At 40.4% G+C, this 21751-nt stretch overlaps 3 long non-coding RNA genes across 3 annotated transcripts; all 3 read left to right on the top strand.

Moving 5' to 3' along the window:
* Nucleotides 1-7930: 7930 nt before the first annotated feature.
* On the top strand, nt 7931-11486 carry LOC147017380 (uncharacterized). Its single transcript, XR_015049738.1, has 3 exons — nt 7931-8037; nt 9992-10099; nt 11376-11486. It is a non-coding gene; the product is annotated as an uncharacterized LOC147017380 (long non-coding RNA).
* A 1470-nt stretch (nt 11487-12956) lies between these two features.
* On the top strand, nt 12957-16500 carry LOC147017379 (uncharacterized). Its single transcript, XR_015049737.1, has 3 exons — nt 12957-13056; nt 15006-15113; nt 16390-16500. It is a non-coding gene; the product is annotated as an uncharacterized LOC147017379 (long non-coding RNA).
* Nucleotides 16501-17971: 1471 nt separating this feature from the next.
* Nucleotides 17972-21521, top strand: LOC147017378 (uncharacterized). The gene is made up of 3 exons (XR_015049736.1): nt 17972-18071; nt 20027-20134; nt 21411-21521. It is a non-coding gene; the product is annotated as an uncharacterized LOC147017378 (long non-coding RNA).
* The last annotated feature ends 230 nt before the right edge of the window (nt 21522-21751 follow it).

Genomic DNA, 21751 nt, shown 5'->3' with positions numbered 1-21751 from the left:
GTCTTCAGGTACTTGGGGCTTCCAGTTTTGCTCTACGGATGTGAGACTTGGACTCTGATGAGGGATCTGAGATGGAGACATAATTCCTTTGGTACCAGGTCTCTTTGGAGAATCCTGGCTATCGCTGGTTGGACTTTGTGCCCAACGAGCGGTTGCTGAGAGAGACTGAATGGAGATTTTTTACCTGAAAAGTCCGTGAGCATCAGCTGCAGCTGTTTGGACATGAGGCTCATTTTCCTGACGCTGTTCCTGCTCACCAGATTCTCTCAGTGAGGGAGTCTCGTGAGTGGAGTTGGCCAATAGGCTGACCATATGCCTCGTGGTTGCAGCAGGTTGATCGGCATCTCAGGGAGATGGGGATGGGCCAGGCATCTGCCTGTGGGATGGCCAGACTGAGGCCCCAAGAGTACTGGCAAAAATGGGACGAAGCGATGCCCTACTCTGGCACATGCGCCGACACCTGACCTGACCACTATTGTTGGTATCAATTGATTGATCACTGATGTAATATTATGGTTCTTTTTGTGTGCAGAAGAAACAGAAGGAAACCCTTCCTCACATTCCTCTTCCGCCAAACAATGTGAAGTGTACTCAGCTTCCAAAAATTTCTGCTCCTGTGGAGAAGCTCTCACAAAAGGTAATTTCACTTTTCTTTACATCTCACAAAGTGAACAGAATGCTGCAAAGGTACCAAACCTTAACTTTCATCTGTCTTCTCTGCCTTTGAATCCCAGCATGACGATATATTGTCCAATTGGTAAATCACAAATAGCACTTTACATCAATGGATATACAAAGTTTCGGTATAACAATCACACCCATGTCTGAAAGAAGCAGTTCAGTTTGGCATTTTTCATGAGAAATAGGCAAAACCAAGAAATGAATGAAACCCGTTTGAATTGCCCTTAAGAACACATTAGAATTACCCTTTGAATGCTATAGAATTAGCCTTTAGCACCCTTTATAAATACACTAACACGACTGGTGTTGGATTTGTGGTTAGTGTAGTGGGCTTGGGATCTTGGGGTCCTGAGTTCAAGCCCTGTCAGCCACTGAATTAACACCAGTTGGGGTTTTCATCCTTCTAAGGTCAGAAAAATGAGTGCCATTGAATTGGTAATAGGGGCATTGCAGCAATGGGGCTCCCATACTTGGAAGCAGTGGTGATGTACTGTTGATCATAGCTGATTGAAAACATGAAATCATGCCACCACAATAAGTGGAAGTATTAAAAAATATATATATTACCCTTTGGAAGTCAAAACAATTACACTTTGGAATATCCCTTTTAGTACCCTTTTGGACCCACGAGAATTAACCTTTAACTCCTTAAGATTCACCCTTTCGATCCCTTTAGAACTACCCTTTGGAAGCCATTAGAATTACCCTTTTGAACCCATGAAATTTGCCCATTATAATTCCCCTTCAGAATTCCCATTTATGACTACCCTTTACAATGTTCCCTTTAGAACCACCCTTTGGAAACACCCTTGATAATCTATTTGAATTACCATTTGGAATCCTTTTGAATTAAACACGGTGCGGTAGACAGGTTCTTCTTCTTTTTCTTCATTTTGACAGATGGATGGACGGACCGATGGAAGGAAGGAAATTGCCAAATATTTGAGCCGCTTCACCACTTATAAATGTTTTAAAATGTGCCCGTAATTGCACATTTTGGTGTTTGACCTTTTGGCCCCACTCCAGGGCCCGAGTGGTCAGGGCCAAATATGATACTGCTTTGATACTATGATACTAATATGATACTTGCCATGTGATGATCATAACTACCAAATTTGGTGAATTTCTGCGCAACCATTTATGAGGAGATAATGTGACGGACAGACAGATAGACAGACTGAGCCAATTGAAATTTCTCTCCATTGTTTTTTTTGAAGTGTGGTGACAAACACAGGCTGGACCTTGAAGGTGATAAGGTACCTTACCATGAGGATTGTGTGAAGTTCTCACCAATGTACCTGAAACCCACATTCTTATGATTTCATACTTTGAACATTTGACTTTCACATTGGTGTCTGATCATGTGGTATCAGCCATCAATGCTTTCCTCAAAGTGCCCAATCGTGTAACTGTAACCTGCAATTTATTTTCCATTTAAACTCTTTAAATCTGTTCATGGATACTTTTGTGATGCTTTTGAAAGAGAATGTAGTTGTATATAATCGGTGCTTGCTCGAGCTACTTGGCAAGGTGCAGCTGTTGCTGGTTTTTGTTCTGAAGGAAAAAACATTGTTCCTCCTGAACAAGTCATTTCTTGATCGGCTTGGTTTGAGTACTCATGTTGATGAATTATATTCCCATTGATAAAATTATTCATAATTAAGAGCATTGTTACTCATTCATCAGAATACTTGATGTTTCTTGATGCTCATAATAAATTTTTTTCTCTTCCTTCTGCCAATTGAACTTGAACTTTATTGTTGGTATAATTAAATCTCTCACTGACCTCACATTATGGTTCTTTTCCTCTGCTGCAGAAACCAAGGGAAATGCCAAGACACATTCCTCATCCACCTGAGGGTGTGCGGCCGGCGAAGTTACTCGCCCGCAGAAATACACCTGTGATTTCTGGTTTCTCACGAAAGGTAATTTTACCTCTTTATTTTCCATTACCTTCACATAAGTGTGCAGAAATATCATACTTACCTTTGGGCTGTCTCTCCTGAGTTTCATAATGAAAGGATTGATAAATTATCAGATATTCCTGTTGATCAAACCGTTCTGTTGTTAACGCTGTCTCACTCACCTTCTGCGCTGTTTTATGACATTTGGAGAAGAAGAATACCGATGTTGGGATGCTTTTTGTTCACCACACTTTGATTACTGATGTGCAGTTACTTTTATTGTTTCTCCCCATAACAATTACAATTTCACGTGGAAAATCTTTCCTCAAATGTAATTATATATCTCCACATTCAACTGACATTATTACAAACCACAGTGGAGTGAAGTTGATTGTGCCACAATTCAAATCCCCACGCTTCCCACGAAAAGCAAAATTGAAAAATGGAAAAACGTTCCACCAGGAATTACCCAATATCAAATTTTGAGTTGGATTTTTATTCCATTTTGAACCCTGAAACCCAAAGTCCCCATCCCGTGGAGCATGAATCGGGGAACAAATCTAAAAGGTCGTTGAGTCTTTCATGCATCCTCCCTCTTGATTGCGTCCACAATGTTTCCTTAAAAATGTTTGAAAATGTGTCTGTAATTGTGGGTTCTGGGGGAGGGGTCATAGCAAAATATTTTTTCATGCGTCCTCCATCTTGATTGGATTTACAAAGGTTCATTAAAAAATCGCACCCATGTCCGAATGAAGTGTTTCAGTTTGGAATTTCTCAAATGAACCAGGAAAAGCCAAGAAACAGACAAAATCCTTTGGAATTACCCTTTCTAATCTGTTTCAATTACCCTTACAAACCCATGAGCGATGCCCAATGTAAATACCCTTTAACACCCTTTATTTTTACCCTTTGGAACCATTATCCTTCAGAATCCTTTATTATTACCCTTTGGAACCATTAACCTTTGGAAACCTTTATTATTACCCTTTGGAACCATTTTCCTTTGGAAACCTTTGGAACCCTTCAGAATTTCCCTTTGAATTTCCCTTCACAAATCGTGAGAATTACCATTTTGAACGTTTCAGATTTACTCTTGAGAATTTCCCTTTCAAATTACCCTTTAGAACCCATTGGAGTTACCATTTGGACCCCTTTAGAATCATCTTTTAGCACCCTTTGCAATCTCCCTTTTAAACACATAATAATTGGGATCAACTTCTGCCAATTGAACTTTTTCTGCATTGTTGAGGTAATTTGATCGATCAGTGACATAATATTTTGGTTCTTTTCGTTTGTAGGAGAAAACGATGGAAATTCAAAAGGACATTCCTCATCTGCCTCAGGGTGTGCAGCCTGCGGGGTTACGAGCCTGCGAAAATGTAGTTCTTATTTCTGATTTCTTGCAAAAGGTAATTTTACCTCTTTATTTCCTCCGACCTTGACAGAAGTATGGACATGAAGGAAACTTACCTTTGAACGGTCTTACCTGGCTTTCATTACATTATGCAATAAAAAGAAAAAAAGTTTGTTTGAGTGAATTTTTTGGTTGTTTATCTTTTATTAGGTCGTAAGAATGAAGAAAAAGCATTTATTTTATGTCACTAATCGTTATTAAGGAAATGACACCGATTTTTTGAAAAATAACAAAAAATTGTATATTTACATTAGAAAATTGCAGAAAAATGTATTTGAACATTAATGAAACTATACAACAGCGTTGAAACATACAGGGATATGCTAATCAGAAGTAAAACATAGCATACTGTTGATCGTTTTGTGATTTAGAAAATATTTTGAAATTATTTTGAAAAAATATGATTTTTTCTAGGAGGTTATTCAAGTGTGATTTATATGATTCATTCAAGTCGTCATTTGATATTTGTTACATTTTGTTTCCGTTCTTTCCCTTCAATTCGTCTTACTATATTTGTTCTTTTATTAAAAGATATTTTCTCATGATGGCTTCTGCTCGAGGTTCCTGCAAGCATGATCCTGATAACTTCTGCTATGTCTGCGGAGTCTTTCTGAATGTCAAGTCAGTCAAGTACACCATCATTGAAGGGAACCTCTTCTGTTCGGCTTACAAGGCGTACTTTGGAGTTCAATTAGGGGACCAGGACAAGAGTTGGGCGCCACACATGGTTTGCGGAAGCTGTCGGTCCACTCTGGAGTCGTGGTACAGAGGGGAGAAATGAACACTGAAGTTTGGTGTGCCAAGAATCTGGCGGGAACCAACAGATCACTCAAACAACTGCTACTTTTGTATGGTGGTAGTGACATGTCACCGCAGGGGAAAGAAGACGGATGTGTTCGACTACCCCAATCTGCCATCATCTCTTTGTCCGGTGATGCATTGTGAGGAGATTCCAGTTCCCAACCTTCCTCCGGTGATCACGAAAGATGATTGCACAAGTTCCAACAGCGAAACAGAAGATGCCCATGACGATGTCTTTGTTGCAGATGATACCCCAGCTATTCCGCATTTCCCTAACCAAGCGGAGCTCAATGATCTTATCAGGGACCTAGGACTCACCAAATCAAAAGCAGAATTACTGACATCCAGGTTGAAACAGTGGAAGTTGTTGGACGAGAACTGTCGGGTAATAAAACAGAGACAACGTCATGACATATTCTCTCAGTATTTCACACTGGATGAGAAAGTGTGTTATTGTCACGACATCAACGGCTTGCTTGAAGAAATTGAATTCCTGTATGATCCCAGCAACTGGCGACTGTTCGTGGACAGCTCAACTGGAAGCTTGAAAGCGGTGCTGTTGCACAATGGTAACAAGCACCCAAGCATCCCTATCGCCCACTCTGTTCAGCTAAAGGAAGGCTATGAGAATGTGAAGCACCTGCTTCACATTTATTCCATAGAATTCCATAGAATGCCATCGCCACCTGCTGCGCCTGGTGAAGTATGAAGAGCATGATTGGGAAGTGATTGGAGACTTTAAGATGATTGGCTTTTTGACAGGTTTGCAAGGCGACTTCACAAAACATCCCTGTTTCCTCTGCTACTGGGATAGCCGAGCTACAGCGAGACATTATGAAACGAAGGACTGGCCATCAAGAACGGGCTTTGTCATTGGCGAGAAGAACGTGAAGTGGCAACCGCTGGTTGAGCAGGAGAAGATCTTGATGCCACCCCTCCACATCAAGCTGGGGCTCATAAAGCAATTTGTGAAGGCACTAGATCATGAGTCCGCTGCCTTCAAGCATTTGGAAGTGGTATTTCCGAAGTTGGCGGAGGCAAAAATAAAGGCAGGGGTGTTCGTTGGGCTGCAAATGAAAAAGCGAATGAAGGACCCGGAGTTCTCCTGAAAGTTGTTGGCACCGGAGAAACGTGCCTGGCACAGCTTCGTTGCGGTTGTTCAGGGCTTCTTGGGTAACAACTAGGAAGAAAACTACGGCGAACTGGTCGACAATCTTCTCAAGTCCTACAGGGAGATGGGTTACAGAATGTCCCTGAAATTGCACACGATGCATTCCCATTTGGATTTTTTAAAATCCAAGATGGGAGACTACTCCGAAGAGCATGGTGAGCGCTTCCACCAAGATGTGATGGAATTTGAGAAGCGCTACCAGGGCCAGTATAATGAGCGATGGGCGACTACGTCTGGGGTTTGGTCCGAGAAACCCAGCCTCTTCACCGAAGAAAGAGCAGAAAATCTGTGTGTTTTCAATAAACAGTCTTATCGAATAAGTAGTATGCTATATTTTACTTCTGATTAGCATATCCCTGTATGTTTGAACGCTGTTGTATAGTTTCATTTATGTTCAAAGACATTTTTCTGCAATTTTCTTATGTAAATATGCAATTTTTTGTTATTTTTCAAAAAATCGGTCATTTCCTTAATAACGATTAGCGACATGAAAGATATGCATTTTTCTGCATTCTTACGACCTAATAAAAGACAAACAACCAAAAAATTCACTCAAACAAAATCTTTGTTACATTGTGAATTATCAAAGCCATGATACGTTGTCAGATTGGTGCTTCACAGGCAGGGAAAATGTCTCATCATTGTGCCATTGATTGGAGAGACGTTAAGCTGGGGTTCCATCTGTTAGTGTTGGTTGGTAGATGTTGAAGATCCCCAAATTCACCACAATCCTTGAACCTTTTGGAAAACATTAAATGACTGCTGCGCAGTTGCTTGTCTTTTTAATCCCCATGTCAACTTATCTGTGGCAAGGAACATCGTTCTCCAAATGTAATGCAAATACATAATCACCATAAATTATGGCAAGGACAAGCACAGTGGCGGGACATTCTCAGGTGTGAAAGTACCTCAACATAAGGGGTGTGTGACGTTCTCATCCATGTACCTGAAACACACGTTCTTATTATTTCTTTCTTTGAACATTTCCCCTCCAGATTGGTGACTGATCATGTGGTATCAGCCATCAATGCTTTCCTCAAAGGGCCCAAAAATGTTTCAGTAACCTGCAATTTATTTTCTATTTTCACTGTTTTAATGTGTTCATGGATACTTTTGTGATTCTTCTGATAGAGAATGTGGTTGTATAATCGGTGCTGGCTTCAGCAATTTGGCAAGGTGCTGTTGGTGTCTCTTCTGAACCAAAAATCATTTTTCTCATGAACAAGTCATTCCTTGATCGATTTGGTTAACTTGTTCTTAATGACGATTTCTATTCCCATTGAAGACATTGTTACTCATTCGTAAGAATACTTAGTGTTTCTTGATGCTCATGATAATTTTTATATCCTTTACTTCTGCCAATTGAAGTTTTTCTGTGCTATTTTTTTTGTTTTGCCATCGGTACCTGTGCAAAAGAATGAAAGTCTGAGTCTTCAGGTCCTTGGGGCTTCCAGTTTTGCTCTACGGATGTGAGACTTGGACTCTGTTGAGGGATCTGAGATGGAGACGTAATTCCTTTGGTACCAGGTCTCTTCGGAGAATCCTGGCTATCGCTGGTTGCACTTTGTGTCCAAGGAGCGGTTGCTGAGAGAGACTCAAACGAGATTTTTTACCTGAAAAGTCCGTGAGCATCAGCTGCAGCTGTATGGACATGAGGCTCATTTTCCTGACGCTGATCCTGCTCACCAGATTCTCTCAGTGAGGGAGTCTCGTGAGTGGAGTTGGCCAATAGGCCGACCATATGCCTCGTGGTTGCAGCAGGTTGATCGGCGTCTCAGGGAGATGGGGATGGGCCAGGCATCTGCCTGTGGGATGGCCAGACTGAGGCCCCTGGAGTACTGGCAAAAAGTGGATGAAGCGATGCCCTACTCCGGCACATGCGCCAACACCTGACCTGACCACTATTGTTGGTATCAATTGATTGATCACTGATGTAATATTATGGTTCCTTTTGTGTGCAGAAGAAAGGGAAGGAAACCCTTCCTCACATTCTTCTTCCGCCAAACAATGTGAAGTGTACGAGGCTTCCAAAAATTTCTGCTCCTGTGGAGAAGTTCTCACAAAAGGTAATTTCACTTTTCTTGACATCTCACAAAGTGAACAGAATGCTGCAAAGGTACCAAACCTTACCTTTCATCTGTCTCATCTGCCTTTGAATCCCAGCACGACTATATATTGTACAATTGGTAAATCACAGATAGCACTTTACATCAATGGATATACAAAGTTTCGGTATAAAAATCACACCCATGTCTGAAAGAAGCATTTCAGTTTGGCATTTTTCATGTGAAATAGACAAAACCAAGGAATGAATGAAACCCGTTTGAATTGCCCTTTAGAACACATTATAATTACCCTTTGAATGCCATAGAATTAGCCTTTAGCACCCTTTATAAAATACACTAACACGACTGGTGTTGGATTTGTGGTTAGTGTAGTGGGCTTGGGATCTTGGGGTCCTGAGTTCCAGCCCTGTCAGCCACTGAATTAACACCCGTTGGGGTTGTCATCCTTCTTCGGTCAGCAAAATGAGTGCCAGTGAATTGGTTATAGGGGCATTGCAGCAATGGTGCTCCCTTCCTTGGAAGCAGTGGTGATGTACTGTTGATCATAGCTGGTTGAAAACATGAACTCATGCCACCACAATAAGTGGAAGTATTAAAAAATATATATTACCCTTTGGAACTCAAAACAATTACACTTTGGAATATCCCTTTCATACCCTTTCGGACCCACGAGAATTAACCTTTAACTCATTTAGTTTCACCCTTTCAATCCCTTTAGAACTATCCTTTGGAAGCCATTAGAATTACCCTTTTGAACCCATGATAATTGCCCATTATAATTCCCTTTGAGAATCCTTCAGAATTCCCATTTATAACTACCCTTTACAATGTAACCCTTAGAATGTACCCTTCAGAACCACCCTTTGGAAACACCCTTGATAATCTATTTGAATTTCCATTTGGAATCCTTTTAAATTAAACACGGTGCGGTGGACAGGTTCCTCTTCTTCTTCTTCTTCTTCTTCTTCTTCTTCTTCTTCTTCTTCTTCTTCTTCTTCTTCTTCTTCTTCTTCTTCTTCTTCTTCTTCTTCTTCTTCTTCATCTTCATTTTGACAGGTGGATGGACGGACGGATGGAAGGAAGGAAATAGCCAAATATTTGAGCCGCTTCACCGCTTATAAATGTTTTAAAATGTGCCCGTAATTGCACATTTTGGTGTTTGACCTTTTGGCCCCACTCCAGGGCCGGAGTGGTCAGGGCCAAATATGATACTGCCCCAGCACTTGCCATGTGATGATCATAACTACCAAATTTGGTGAATTTCTGCGCAACCATTTATGAGGAGATAATGTGACGGACAGACAGATAGACAGACTGAGCCAATTAAAATTTCTCTCCTTTGTTTTTTTTTGAAGTGTGGTGACAAACACAGGCTGGACCTTGAAGATGATAAGGTACCTTACTATGAGGATTGTGTGAAGTTCTCACCAATGTATCTGAAACCCACATTCTTATGATTTCATACTTTGAACATTTGACTTTCACATTGGTGTCTGATCATGTGGTATCAGCCATCAATGGTTTCCTCAAAGTGCCCAATCGTGTAACTGTAACCTGCAATTTATTTTCCATTTAAACTCATTAAATGTGTTCATGGATACTTTCATGATGCTTGTGAAAGAGAATGTAGTTGTATATAATCGGTGCTTGCTCGAGATACTTGGCAAGGTGCAGCTGTTGCTGGTTTTTGTTCTGAAGGAACAAACATTGTTCCTCATAAACAAGTCATTTCTTGATCGGCTTGGTTTGAGTACTCATGTTGATGAATTATATTCCCATTGATAAAATTATTCATAATTAAGAACATTGTGACTCATTCATCAGAATACTTGATGTTTCTTGATGCTCATAATAATTTTTTTCTCTTCCTTCTGCCAGTTGAACTTGAACTTCATTGTTGGTATAATTAAATCTCCCACCGACCTCACATTATGGTTCTTTTCCTGTGCTGCAGAAACCAAGGGAAATGCCAAGACACATTCCTCATCCACCTGAGGGTGTGCGGCCGGCAAAGTTGCTCGCCCGCAGAAATACACCTGTGATTTCTGGTTTCTCACGAAAGGTAATTTTACCTCTTTATTTTCCACTACCTTCACAAAAGTGTGCAGAAATATCATACTTACCTTTGGGCTGTCTCTCCTGAGTTTCATAATGAAAGGAACGATAAATTATCAGATATTCCTGTTGATCAAACCGTTCTGTTGTTAACGCTGTCTCACTCACCTTCTGCGCTGTTTTATGACATTTGGAGAAGAAGAATACCGATGTTGGGATGCTTTTTGTTCACCACACTTTGATTACTGATGTGCAGTTACTTTTATTGTTTCTCCCCATCACAATTACAATTTCACGTGGAACATCTTTCCCCAGATGTAATTATATATCTTCACAATCAACTGACATTATTACAAACCACAGTGGAGTGAAGTTGATTGTGCCCCAATTCAAATCCGCACCCTTCCCACGAAAAGCAAAATTGAAAAATGGAAAAACGTTCCACCAGGAATTACCCAATATCAAATTTTGAGTTGGATTTTTATTCCATTTTGACCCCTGAAACCCAAAGTCCCCATCCCGTGGAGCATGAATTGGGGAACAAATCTAAAAGGTCGTTCAGTCTTTCATGCATCCTCCCTGTTGATTGCGTCCACAATGTTTCCTTAAAAATGTTTTAAAATGTGTCTGTAATTGTGGGTTCAGGGGGAGGGGTCATGGCCAAATATTTTTTCCTGCATCCTCCATCTTGATTGGATTTACAAAGGTTCATTAAAAAATCGCACCCGTGTCCGAATGAAGTGTTTCAGTTTGGAATTTCTCAAATGAACCAGGAAAAGCCAAGAAACAGACAAAACCCTTTGGAATTACCCTTTCTAATCCGTTGGAATTACCCTTACAAACCCACGAGCGTTGCCCATTGTAAATACCCTTTAAAACCCTTTATTTTTACCCTTTGGAAACATTATCCTTAAGAATCCTTTATTATTACCATTGGGAACCATTATCCTTTGGAAACCTTTATCATTACCCTTTGGAACCATTTTCCTTTGGAAACCTTTGGAACCCTTCAGAATTTCCCTTTGAATTTCCCTTCACAACTCGTGAGAATTACCATTTTGAACGTTTCAGATTTACTGTTTAGAATTTCCCTTTCAAATTACCCTTTAGAACCCATTGGAGTTACCTTTTGGACCCCTTCAGAATCATCTTTTAGCACCCTTTACAATCTCCCTTTTAAAAACATAATAATTGGGATCAACTTCTGCCAATTGCCTTTTTCTGCATTGTTAAGGTAATTTGATCGATCACTGACATAATATTTTGGTTCTTTTCGTTTGTAGGAGAAAACGATGGAAATTCAAAAGGACATTCTTCATCTGCCTCAGGTTGTGCAGCCTGCGGGGTTACGAGCCCGCGAAAATGCAGTTACTCTTTCTGATATCTCGCAAAAGGTAATTTTACCTCTTTATTTCCTCCGACCTTGACAGAAGTGTGGACATGAAAGAAACTTACCTTTGAACGGTCTTACCTGGCTTTCATTATCAAAGCCATTATTTGTTGTCAAATTGGTGCTTCACAGGCAGGGAAAATGTCTCATCATTGTGCCATTGATCGGAGAGATGTTAAGTTAGGGTTCCATCTGTTAGTGTTGGTTGGTGGATGTTGAAGATCCCCAAATTCACCACAATCCTTGAACCTTTTGGAAAACATTAAATGACTGCTGTTCAGTTACTTGTCTTTTTAATCCCCAAGTCAACTTATCTGTGGCATGGAACATCGTTCTCCAAATGTAATGCAAATACATAATCACCAGAAATTATGGCAAGGACAAGCACAGTGGCGGGACATTCTAAGGTGTGAAAGTCCCTCAAAATAAGGGGTGTGTGACGTTCTCATCAATGTACCTGAAACACACATTCTTATTTCTTTCTTTGAACATTTCCCCTCCAGATTGGTGACTGATCAGGTGGTATCAGCCATCAATGCTTTCCTCAAAGGGCCCAAAAATGTTTCAGTAACCTGCAATTTATTTTCTATTTTCACTGTTTTAATGTGTTCATGGATACTTTTGTGATTCTTCTGATAGAGAATGTGGTTGCATAATCGGTGCTGGCTTCAGCAATTTGGCAAAGTGCTGTTGGTGTCTCTTCTGAACCAAAAATCATTTTTCTCATGAACAAGTCATTCCTTGATCGATTTGGTTAACTTGTTCTTAATGACGATTTCTATTCCCATTGAAGACATTGTTACTCATTCGTAAGAATACTTAGTGTTTCTTGATGCTCATGATAATTTTTATATCCTTTACTTCTGCCAATTGAAGTTTTTCTGTGCTATTTTTTTTGTTTTGCCATCGGTACCTGTGCAAAAGAATGAAAGTCTGAGTCTTCAGGTCCTTGGGGCTTCCAGTTTTGCTCTACGGATGTGAGACTTGGACTCTGATGAGGGATCTGAGATGGAGACGTAATTCCTTTGGTATCAGGTCTCTTCGGAGAATCCTGGCTATCGCTGGTTGGACTTTGTGTCCAAGGAGCGGTTGCTGAGAGAGACTCAAACGAGATTTTTTACCTGAAAAGTCCGTGAGCATCAGCTGCAGCTGTATGGACATGAGGCTCATTTTCCTGACGCTGATCCTGCTCACCAGATTCTCTCAGTGAGGGAGTCTCGTGAGTGGAGTTGGCCAATAGGCCGACCATATGCCTCGTGGTTGCAGCAGGTTGATCGGCGTCTCAGGGAGATGGGGATGGGCCAGGCATCTGCCTGTGGGATGGCCAGACTGAGGCCCCTGGAGTACTGGCAAAAAGTGGATGAAGCGATGCCCTACTCCGGCACATGCGCCAACACCTGACCTGACCACTATTGTTGGTATCAATTGATTGATCACTGATGTAATATTATGGTTCTTTTTGTGTGCAGAAGAAAGGGAAGGAAACCCTTCCTCACATTCCTCTTCCGCCAAACAATGTGAAGTGTACGAGGCTTCCAAAAATTTCTGCTCCTGTGGAGAAGTTCTCACAAAAGGTAATTTCACTTTTCTTGACATCTCACAAAGTGAACAGAATGCTGCAAAGGTACCAAACCTTACCTTTCATCTGTCTCATCTGCCTTTGAATCCCAGCACGACTATATATTGTACAATTGGTAAATCACAGATAGCACTTTACATCAATGGATATACAAAGTTTCGGTATAAAAATCACACCCATGTCTGAAAGAAGCATTTCAGTTTGGCATTTTTCATGTGAAATAGACAAAACCAAGGAATGAATGAAACCCGTTTGAATTGCCCTTGAGAACACATTATAATTACCCTTTGAATGCCATCGAATTAGCCTTTAGCACCTTTTATAAAATACACTAACACGACTGGTGTTGGATTTGCGGTTAGTGTAGTGGGCTTGGGATCTTGGGGTCCTGAGTTCCAGCCCTGTCAGCCACTGAATTAACACCAGTTGGGGTTGTCATCCTTCTTCGGTCAGCAAAATGAGTGCCAGTGAATTGGTTATAGGGGCATTGCAGCAATGGTGCTCCCTTCCTTGGAAGCAGTGGTGATGTACTGTTGATCATAGCTGGTTGAAAACATGAAATCATGCCACCACAATAAGTGGAAGTATTAAAAAATATATATTACCCTTTGGAACTCGAAACAATTACACTTTGGAATATCCCTTTCGTACCCTTTCGGACCCACGAGAATTAACCTTTAACTCCTTTAGTTTCACCCTTTCAATCCCTTTAGAACTATCCTTTGGAAGCCATTAGAATTACCCTTTTGAACCCATGATAATTGCCCATTATAATTCCCTTTGAGAATCCTTCAGAATTCCCATTTATAACTACCCTTTACAATGTAACCCTTAGAATGTACCCTTCAGAACCACCCTTTGGAAACACCCTTGATAATCTATTTGAATTTCCATTTGGAACCCTTTTGAATTAAACACGGTGCGGTGGACAGGTTCCTCCTCTTCTTCTTCTTCTTCTTCTTCTTCTTCTTCTTCTTCTTCTTCTTCTTCTTCTTCTTCTTCTTCTTCTTCTTCTTCTTCTTCTTCTTCTTCTTCATTTTGACAGGTGGATGGGCGGACGGATGGAAGGAAGGAAATAGCCAAATATTGAAGCCGCTTCACCGCTTATAAATGTTTTAAAATGTGCCCGTAATTGCACATTTTGGTGTTTGACCTTTTGGCCCCACTCCAGGGCCGGAGTGGTCAGGGCCAAATATGATACTGCCCCAGCACTTGCCATGTGATGATCATAACTACCAAATTTGGTGAATTTCTGCGCAACCATTTATGAGGAGATAATGTGACGGACAGACAGATAGACAGACTGAGCCAATTAAAATTTCTCTCCTTTGTTTTATTTTGAAGTGTGGTGACAAACACAGGCTGGACCTTGAAGATGATAAGGTACCTTACTATGAGGATTGTGTGAAGTTCTCACCAATGTATCTGAAACCCACATTCTTATGATTTCATACTTTGAACATTTGACTTTCACATTGGTGTCTGATCATGTGGTATCAGCCATCAATGGTTTCCTCAAAGTGCCCAATCGTGTAACTGTAACCTGCAATTTATTTTCCATTTAAACTCATTAAATGTGTTCATGGATACTTTCATGATGCTTGTGAAAGAGAATGTAGTTGTATATAATCGGTGCTTGCTCGAGATACTTGGCAAGGTGCAGCTGTTGCTGGTTTTTGTTCTGAAGGAACAAACATTGTTCCTCATAAACAAGTCATTTCTTGATCGGCTTGGTTTGAGTACTCATGTTGATGAATTATATTCCCATTGATAAAATTATTCATAATTAAGAACATTGTGACTCATTCATCAGAATACTTGATGTTTCTTGATGCTCATAATAATTTTTTTTCTCTTCCTTCTGCCAGTTGAACTTGAACTTCATTGTTGGTATAATTAAATCTCCCACCGACCTCACATTATGGTTCTTTTCCTGTGCTGCAGAAACCAAGGGAAATGCCAAGACACATTCCTCATCCACCTGAGGGTGTGCGGCCGGCAAAGTTGCTCGCCCGCAGAAATACACCTGTGATTTCTGGTTTCTCACGAAAGGTAATTTTACCTCTTTATTTTCCACTACCTTCACAAAAGTGTGCAGAAATATCATACTTACCTTTGGGCTGTCTCTCCTGAGTTTCATAATGAAAGGAACGATAAATTATCAGATATTCCTGTTGATCAAACCGTTCTGTTGTTAACGCTGTCTCACTCACCTTCTGCGCTGTTTTATGACATTTGGAGAAGAAGAATACCGATGTTGGGATGCTTTTTGTTCACCACACTTTGATTACTGATGTGCAGTTACTTTTATTGTTTCTCACCATCACAATTACAATTTCACGTGGAACATCTTTCCCCAGATGTAATTATATATCTTCACAATCAACTGACATTATTACAAACCACAGTGGAGTGAAGTTGATTGTGCCCCAATTCAAATCCGCACCCTTCCCACGAAAAGCAAAATTGAAAAATGGAAAAACGTTCCACCAGGAATTACCCAATATCAAATTTTGAGTTGGATTTTTATTCCATTTTGACCCCTGAAACCCAAAGTCCCCATCCCGTGGAGCATGCATTGGAGAACAAATCTAAAAGGTCGTTCAGTCTTTCATGCATCCTCCCTGTTGATTGCGTCCACAATGTTTCCTTAAAAATGTTTTAAAATGTGTCTGTAATTGTGGGTTCAGGGGGAGGGGTCATGGCCAAATATTTTTTCCTGCATCCTCCATCTTGATTGGATTTACAAAGGTTCATTAAAAAATCGCACCCGTGTCCGAATGAAGTGTTTCAGTTTGGAATTTCTCAAATGAACCAGGAAAAGCCAAGAAACAGACAAAACCCTTTGGAATTACCCTTTCTTATCCGTTGGAATTACCCTTACAAACCCATGAGCGTCGCCCATTGTAAATACCCTTTAAAACCCTTTATTTTTACCCTTTGGAAACATTATCCTTAAGAATCCTTTATTATTACCATTGGGAACCATTATCCTTTGGAAACCTTTATCATTACCCTTTGGAACCATTTTCCTTTGGAAACCTTTGGAACCCTTCAGAATTTCCCTTTGAATTTCCCTTCACAACTCGTGAGAATTACCATTTTGAACGTTTCAGATTTACTGTTTAGAATTTCCCTTTCAAATTACCCTTTAGAACCCATTGGAGTTACCTTTTGGACCCCTTCAGAATCATCTTTTAGCACCCTTTACAATCTCCCTTTTAAAAACATAATAATTGGGATCAACTTCTGCCAATTGCCTTTTTCTGCATTGTTGAGGTAATTTGATCGATCACTGACATAATATTTTGGTTCTTTTCGTTTGTAGGAGAAAACGATGGAAATTCAAAAGGACATTCTTCATCTGCCTCAGGTTGTGCAGCCTGCGGGGTTACGAGCCCGCGAAAATGCAGTTACTCTTTCTGATATCTCGCAAAAGGTAATTTTACCTCTTTATTTCCTCCGACCTTGACAGAAGTGTGGACATGAAGGAAACTTACCTTTGAACGGTCTTACCTGGCTTTCATTATCAAAGCCATTATTTGTTGTCAAATTGGTGCTTCACAGGCAGGGAAAATGTCTCATCATTGTGCCATTGATCGGAGAGATGTTAAGTTAGGGTCCCATCTGTTAGTGTTGGTTGGTGGATGTTGAAGATCCCCAAATTCACCACAATCCTTGAACCTTTTGGAAAACATTAAATGACTGCTGTTCAGTTACTTGTCTTTTTAATCCCCAAGTCAACTTATCTGTGGCATGGAACATCGTTCTCCAAATGTAATGCAAATACATAATCACCAGAAATTATGGCAAGGACAAGCACAGTGGCGGGACATTCTAAGGTGTGAAAGTCCCTCAAAATAAGGGGTGGTGTGGCGTTCTCATCAATGTACCTGAAACACACATTCTTATTTCTTTCTTTGAACATTTCCCCTCCAGATTGGTGACTGATCAGGTGGTATCAGCCATCAATGCTTTCCTCAAAGAGCCCAAAAATGTTTCAGTAACCTGCAATTTATTTTCTATTTTCACTGTTTTAATGTGTTCATGGATACTTTTGTGATTCTTCTGATAGAGAATGTGGTTGTATAATCGGTGCTGGCTTCAGCAATTTGGCAAGGTGCTGTTGGTGTCTCTTCTGAACCAAAAATCATTTTTCTCATGAACAAGTCATTCCTTGATCGATTTGGTTGACTTGTTCTTAATGACGATTTCTATTCCCATTGAAGACATTGTTACTCATTCGTAAGAATACTTAGTGTTTCTTGATGCTCATGATAATTTTTATATCCTTTACTTCTGCCAATTGAAGTTTTTCTGTGCTATTTTTTTTGTTTTGCCATCGGTACCTGTGCAAAAGAATGAAAGTCTGAGTCTTCAGGTCCTTGGGGCTTCCAGTTTTGCTCTACGGATGTGAGACTTGGACTCTGATGAGGGATCTGAGATGGAGACGTAATTCCTTTGGTACCAGGTCTCTTCGGAGAATCCTGGCTATCGCTGGTTGGACTTTGTGTCCAAGGAGCGGTTGCTGAGAGAGACTCAAACGAGATTTTTTACCTGAAAAGTCCGTGAGCATCAGCTGCAGCTGTATGGACATGAGGCTCATTTTCCTGACGCTGATCCTGCTCACCAGATTCTCTCAGTGAGGGAGTCTCGTGAGTGGAGTTGGCCAATAGGCCGACCATATGCCTCGTGGTTGCAGCAGGTTGATCGGCGTCTCAGGGAGATGGGGATGGGCCAGGCATCTGCCTGTGGGATGGCCAAATTGAGGCCCCTGGAGTACTGGCAAAAAGTGGATGAAGCGATGCCCTACTCCGGCACATGCGCCAACACCTGACCTGACCACTATTGTTGGTATCAATTGATTGATCACTGATGTAATATTATGGTTCTTTTTGTGTGCAGAAGAAAGGGAAGGAAACCCTTCCTCACATTCCTCTTCCGCCAAACAATGTGAAGTGTACGAGGCTTCCAAAAATTTCTGCTCCTGTGGAGAAGTTCTCACAAAAGGTAATTTCACTTTTCTTGACATCTCACAAAGTGAACAGAATGCTGCAAAGGTACCAAACCTTACCTTTCATCTGTCTCATCTGCCTTTGAATCCCAGCACGACTATATATTGTACAATTGGTAAATCACAGATAGCACTTTACATCAATGGATATACAAAGTTTCGGTATAAAAATCACACCCATGTCTGAAAGAAGCATTTCAGTTTGGCATTTTTCATGTGAAATAGACAAAACCAAGGAATGAATGAAACCCGTTTGAATTGCCCTTTAGAACACATTATAATTACCCTTTGAATGCCATAGAATTAGCCTTTAGCACCCTTTATAAAATACACTAACACGACTGGTGTTGGATTTGCGGTTAGTGTAGTGGGCTTGGGATCTTGGGGTCCTGAGTTCCAGCCCTGTCAGCCACTGAATTAACACCCGTTGGGGTTGTCATCCTTCTTCGGTCAGCAAAATGAGTGCCAGTGAATTGGTTATAGGGGCATTGCAGCAATGGTTCTCCCTTCCTTGGAAGCAGTGGTGATGTACTGTTGATCATAGCTGGTTGAAAACATGAAATCATGCCACCACAATAAGTGGAAGTATTAAAAAATATATATTACCCTTTGGAACTCAAAACAATTACACTTTGGAATATCCCTTTCATACCCTTTCGGACCCACGAGAATTAACCTTTAACTCATTTAGTTTCACCCTTTCAATCCCTTTAGAACTATCCTTTGGAAGCCATTAGAATTACCCTTTTGAACCCATGATAATTGCCCATTATAATTCCCTTTGAGAATCCTTCAGAATTCCCATTTATAACTACCCTTTACAATGTAACCCTTAGAATGTACCCTTCAGAACCACCCTTTGGAAACACCCTTGATAATCTATTTGAATTTCCATTTGGAATCCTTTTGAATTAAACACGGTGCGGTGGACAGGTTCCTCCTCTTCTTCTTCTTCTTCTTCTTCTTCTTCTTCTTCTTCTTCTTCTTCTTCTTCTTCTTCTTCTTCTTCTTCTTCTTCTTCTTCTTCTTCTTCTTCTTCTTCATTTTGACAGGTGGATGGACGGACGGATGGAAGGAAGGAAATAGCCAAATATTTGAGCCGCTTCACCGCTTATAAATGTTTTAAAATGTGCCCGTAATTGCACATTTTGGTGTTTGACCTTTTGGCCCCACTCCAGGGCCGGAGTGGTCAGGGCCAAATATGATACTGCCCCAGCACTTGCCATGTGATGATCATAACTACCAAATTTGGTGAATTTCTGCGCAACCATTTATGAGGAGATAATGTGACGGACAGACAGATAGACAGACTGAGCCAATTAAAATTTCTCTCCTTTGTTTTTTTTTGAAGTGTGGTGACAAACACAGGCTGGACCTTGAAGATGATAAGGTACCTTACTATGAGGATTGTGTGAAGTTCTCACCAATGTATCTGAAACCCACATTCTTATGATTTCATACTTTGAACATTTGACTTTCACATTGGTGTCTGATCATGTGGTATCAGCCATCAATGGTTTCCTCAAAGTGCCCAATCGTGTAACTGTAACCTGCAATTTATTTTCCATTTAAACTCTTTAAATGTGTTCATGGATACTTTCATGATGCTTGTGAAAGAGAATGTAGTTGTATATAATCGGTGCTTGCTCAAGATACTTGGCAAGGTGCAGCTGTTGCTGGTTTTTGTTCTGAAGGAACAAACATTGTTCCTCATAAACAAGTCATTTCTTGATCGGCTTGGTTTGAGTACTCATGTTGATGAATTATATTCCCATTGATAAAATTATTCATAATTAAGAACATTGTGACTCATTCATCAGAATACTTGATGTTTCTTGATGCTCATAATAATTTTTTTTCTCTTCCTTCTGCCAGTTGAACTTGAACTTCATTGTTGGTATAATTAAATCTCCCACCGACCTCACATTATGGTTCTTTTCCTGTGCTGCAGAAACCAAGGGAAATGCCAAGACACATTCCTCATCCACCTGAGGGTGTGCGGCCGGCAAAGTTGCTCGCCCGCAGAAATACACCTGTGATTTCTGGTTTCTCACGAAAGGTAATTTTACCTCTTTATTTTCCACTACCTTCACAAAAGTGTGCAGAAATATCATACTTACCTTTGGGCTGTCTCTCCTGAGTTTCATAATGAAAGGAACGATAAATTATCAGATATTCCTGTTGATCAAACCGTTCTGTTGTTAACGCTGTCTCACTCACCTTCTGCGCTGTTTTATGACATTTGGAGAAGAAGAATACCGATGTTGGGATGCTTTTTGTTCACCACACTTTGATTACTGATGTGCAGTTACTTTTATTGTTTCTCCCCATCACAATTACAATTTCACGTGGAACATCTTTCCCCAGATGTAATTATATATCTTCACAATCAACTGACATTATTACAAACCACAGTGGAGTGAAGTTGATTGTGCCACAATTCAAATCCCCACGCTTCCCACGAAAAGCAAAATTGAAAAATGGAAAAACGTTCCACCAGGAATTACCCAATATCAAATTTTGAGTTGGATTTTTATTCCATTTTGACCCCTGAAACCCAAAGTCCCCATCCCGTGGAGCATGAATTGGGGAACAAATCTAAAAGGTCGTTCAGTCTTTCATGCATCCTCCCTGTTGATTGCTTCCACAATGTTTCCTTAAAAATGTTTTAAAATGTGTCTGTAATTGTGGGTTCAGGGGGAGGGGTCATGGCCAAATATTTTTTCCTGCATCCTCCATCTTGATTGGATTTACAAAGGTTCATTAAAAAATCGCACCCGTGTCCGAATGAAGTGTTTCAGTTTGGAATTTCTCAAATGAACCAGGAAAAGCCAAGAAACAGACAAAACCCTTTGGAATTACCCTTTCTAATCCGTTGGAATTACCCTTACAAACCCAAGAGCGTCGCCCATTGTAAATACCCTTTAAAACCCTTTATTTTTACCCTTTGGAAACATTATCCTTAAGAATCCTTTATTATTACCATTGGGAACCATTATCCTTTGGAAACCTTTATCATTACCCTTTGGAACCATTTTCCTTTGGAAACCTTTGGAACCCTTCAGAATTTCCCTTTGAATTTCCCTTCACAACTCGTGAGAATTACCATTTTGAACGTTTCAGATTTACTGTTTAGAATTTCCCTTTCAAATTACCCTTTAGAACCCATTGGAGTTACCTTTTGGACCCCTTCAGAATCATCTTTTAGCACCCTTTACAATCTCCCTTTTAAAAACATAATAATTGGGATCAACTTCTGCCAATTGCCTTTTTCTGCATTGTTAAGGTAATTTGATCGATCACTGACATAATATTTTGGTTCTTTTCGTTTGTAGGAGAAAACGATGGAAATTCAAAAGGACATTCTTCATCTGCCTCAGGTTGTGCAGCCTGCGGGGTTACGAGCCCGCGAAAATGCAGTTACTCTTTCTGATATCTCGCAAAAGGTAATTTTACCTCTTTATTTCCTCCGACCTTGACAGAAGTGTGGACATGAAGGAAACTTACCTTTGAACGGTCTTACCTGGCTTTCATTATCAAAGCCATTATTTGTTGTCAAATTGGTGCTTCACAGGCAGGGAAAATGTCTCATCATTGTGCCATTGATCGGAGAGATGTTAAGTTAGGGTTCCATCTGTAAGTGTTGGTTGGTGGATGTTGAAGATCCCCAAATTCA

The sequence above is a fragment of the Eptatretus burgeri genome, chromosome 11, assembly GCF_056783735.1.
Source record: "Eptatretus burgeri isolate ZD-2024b chromosome 11, Ebu_testis_v1, whole genome shotgun sequence".
In the NCBI taxonomy this organism is placed as follows: domain Eukaryota; kingdom Metazoa; phylum Chordata; class Myxini; order Myxiniformes; family Myxinidae; genus Eptatretus; species Eptatretus burgeri.
This window is presented reverse-complemented; position numbering and strand designations above follow the sequence as displayed.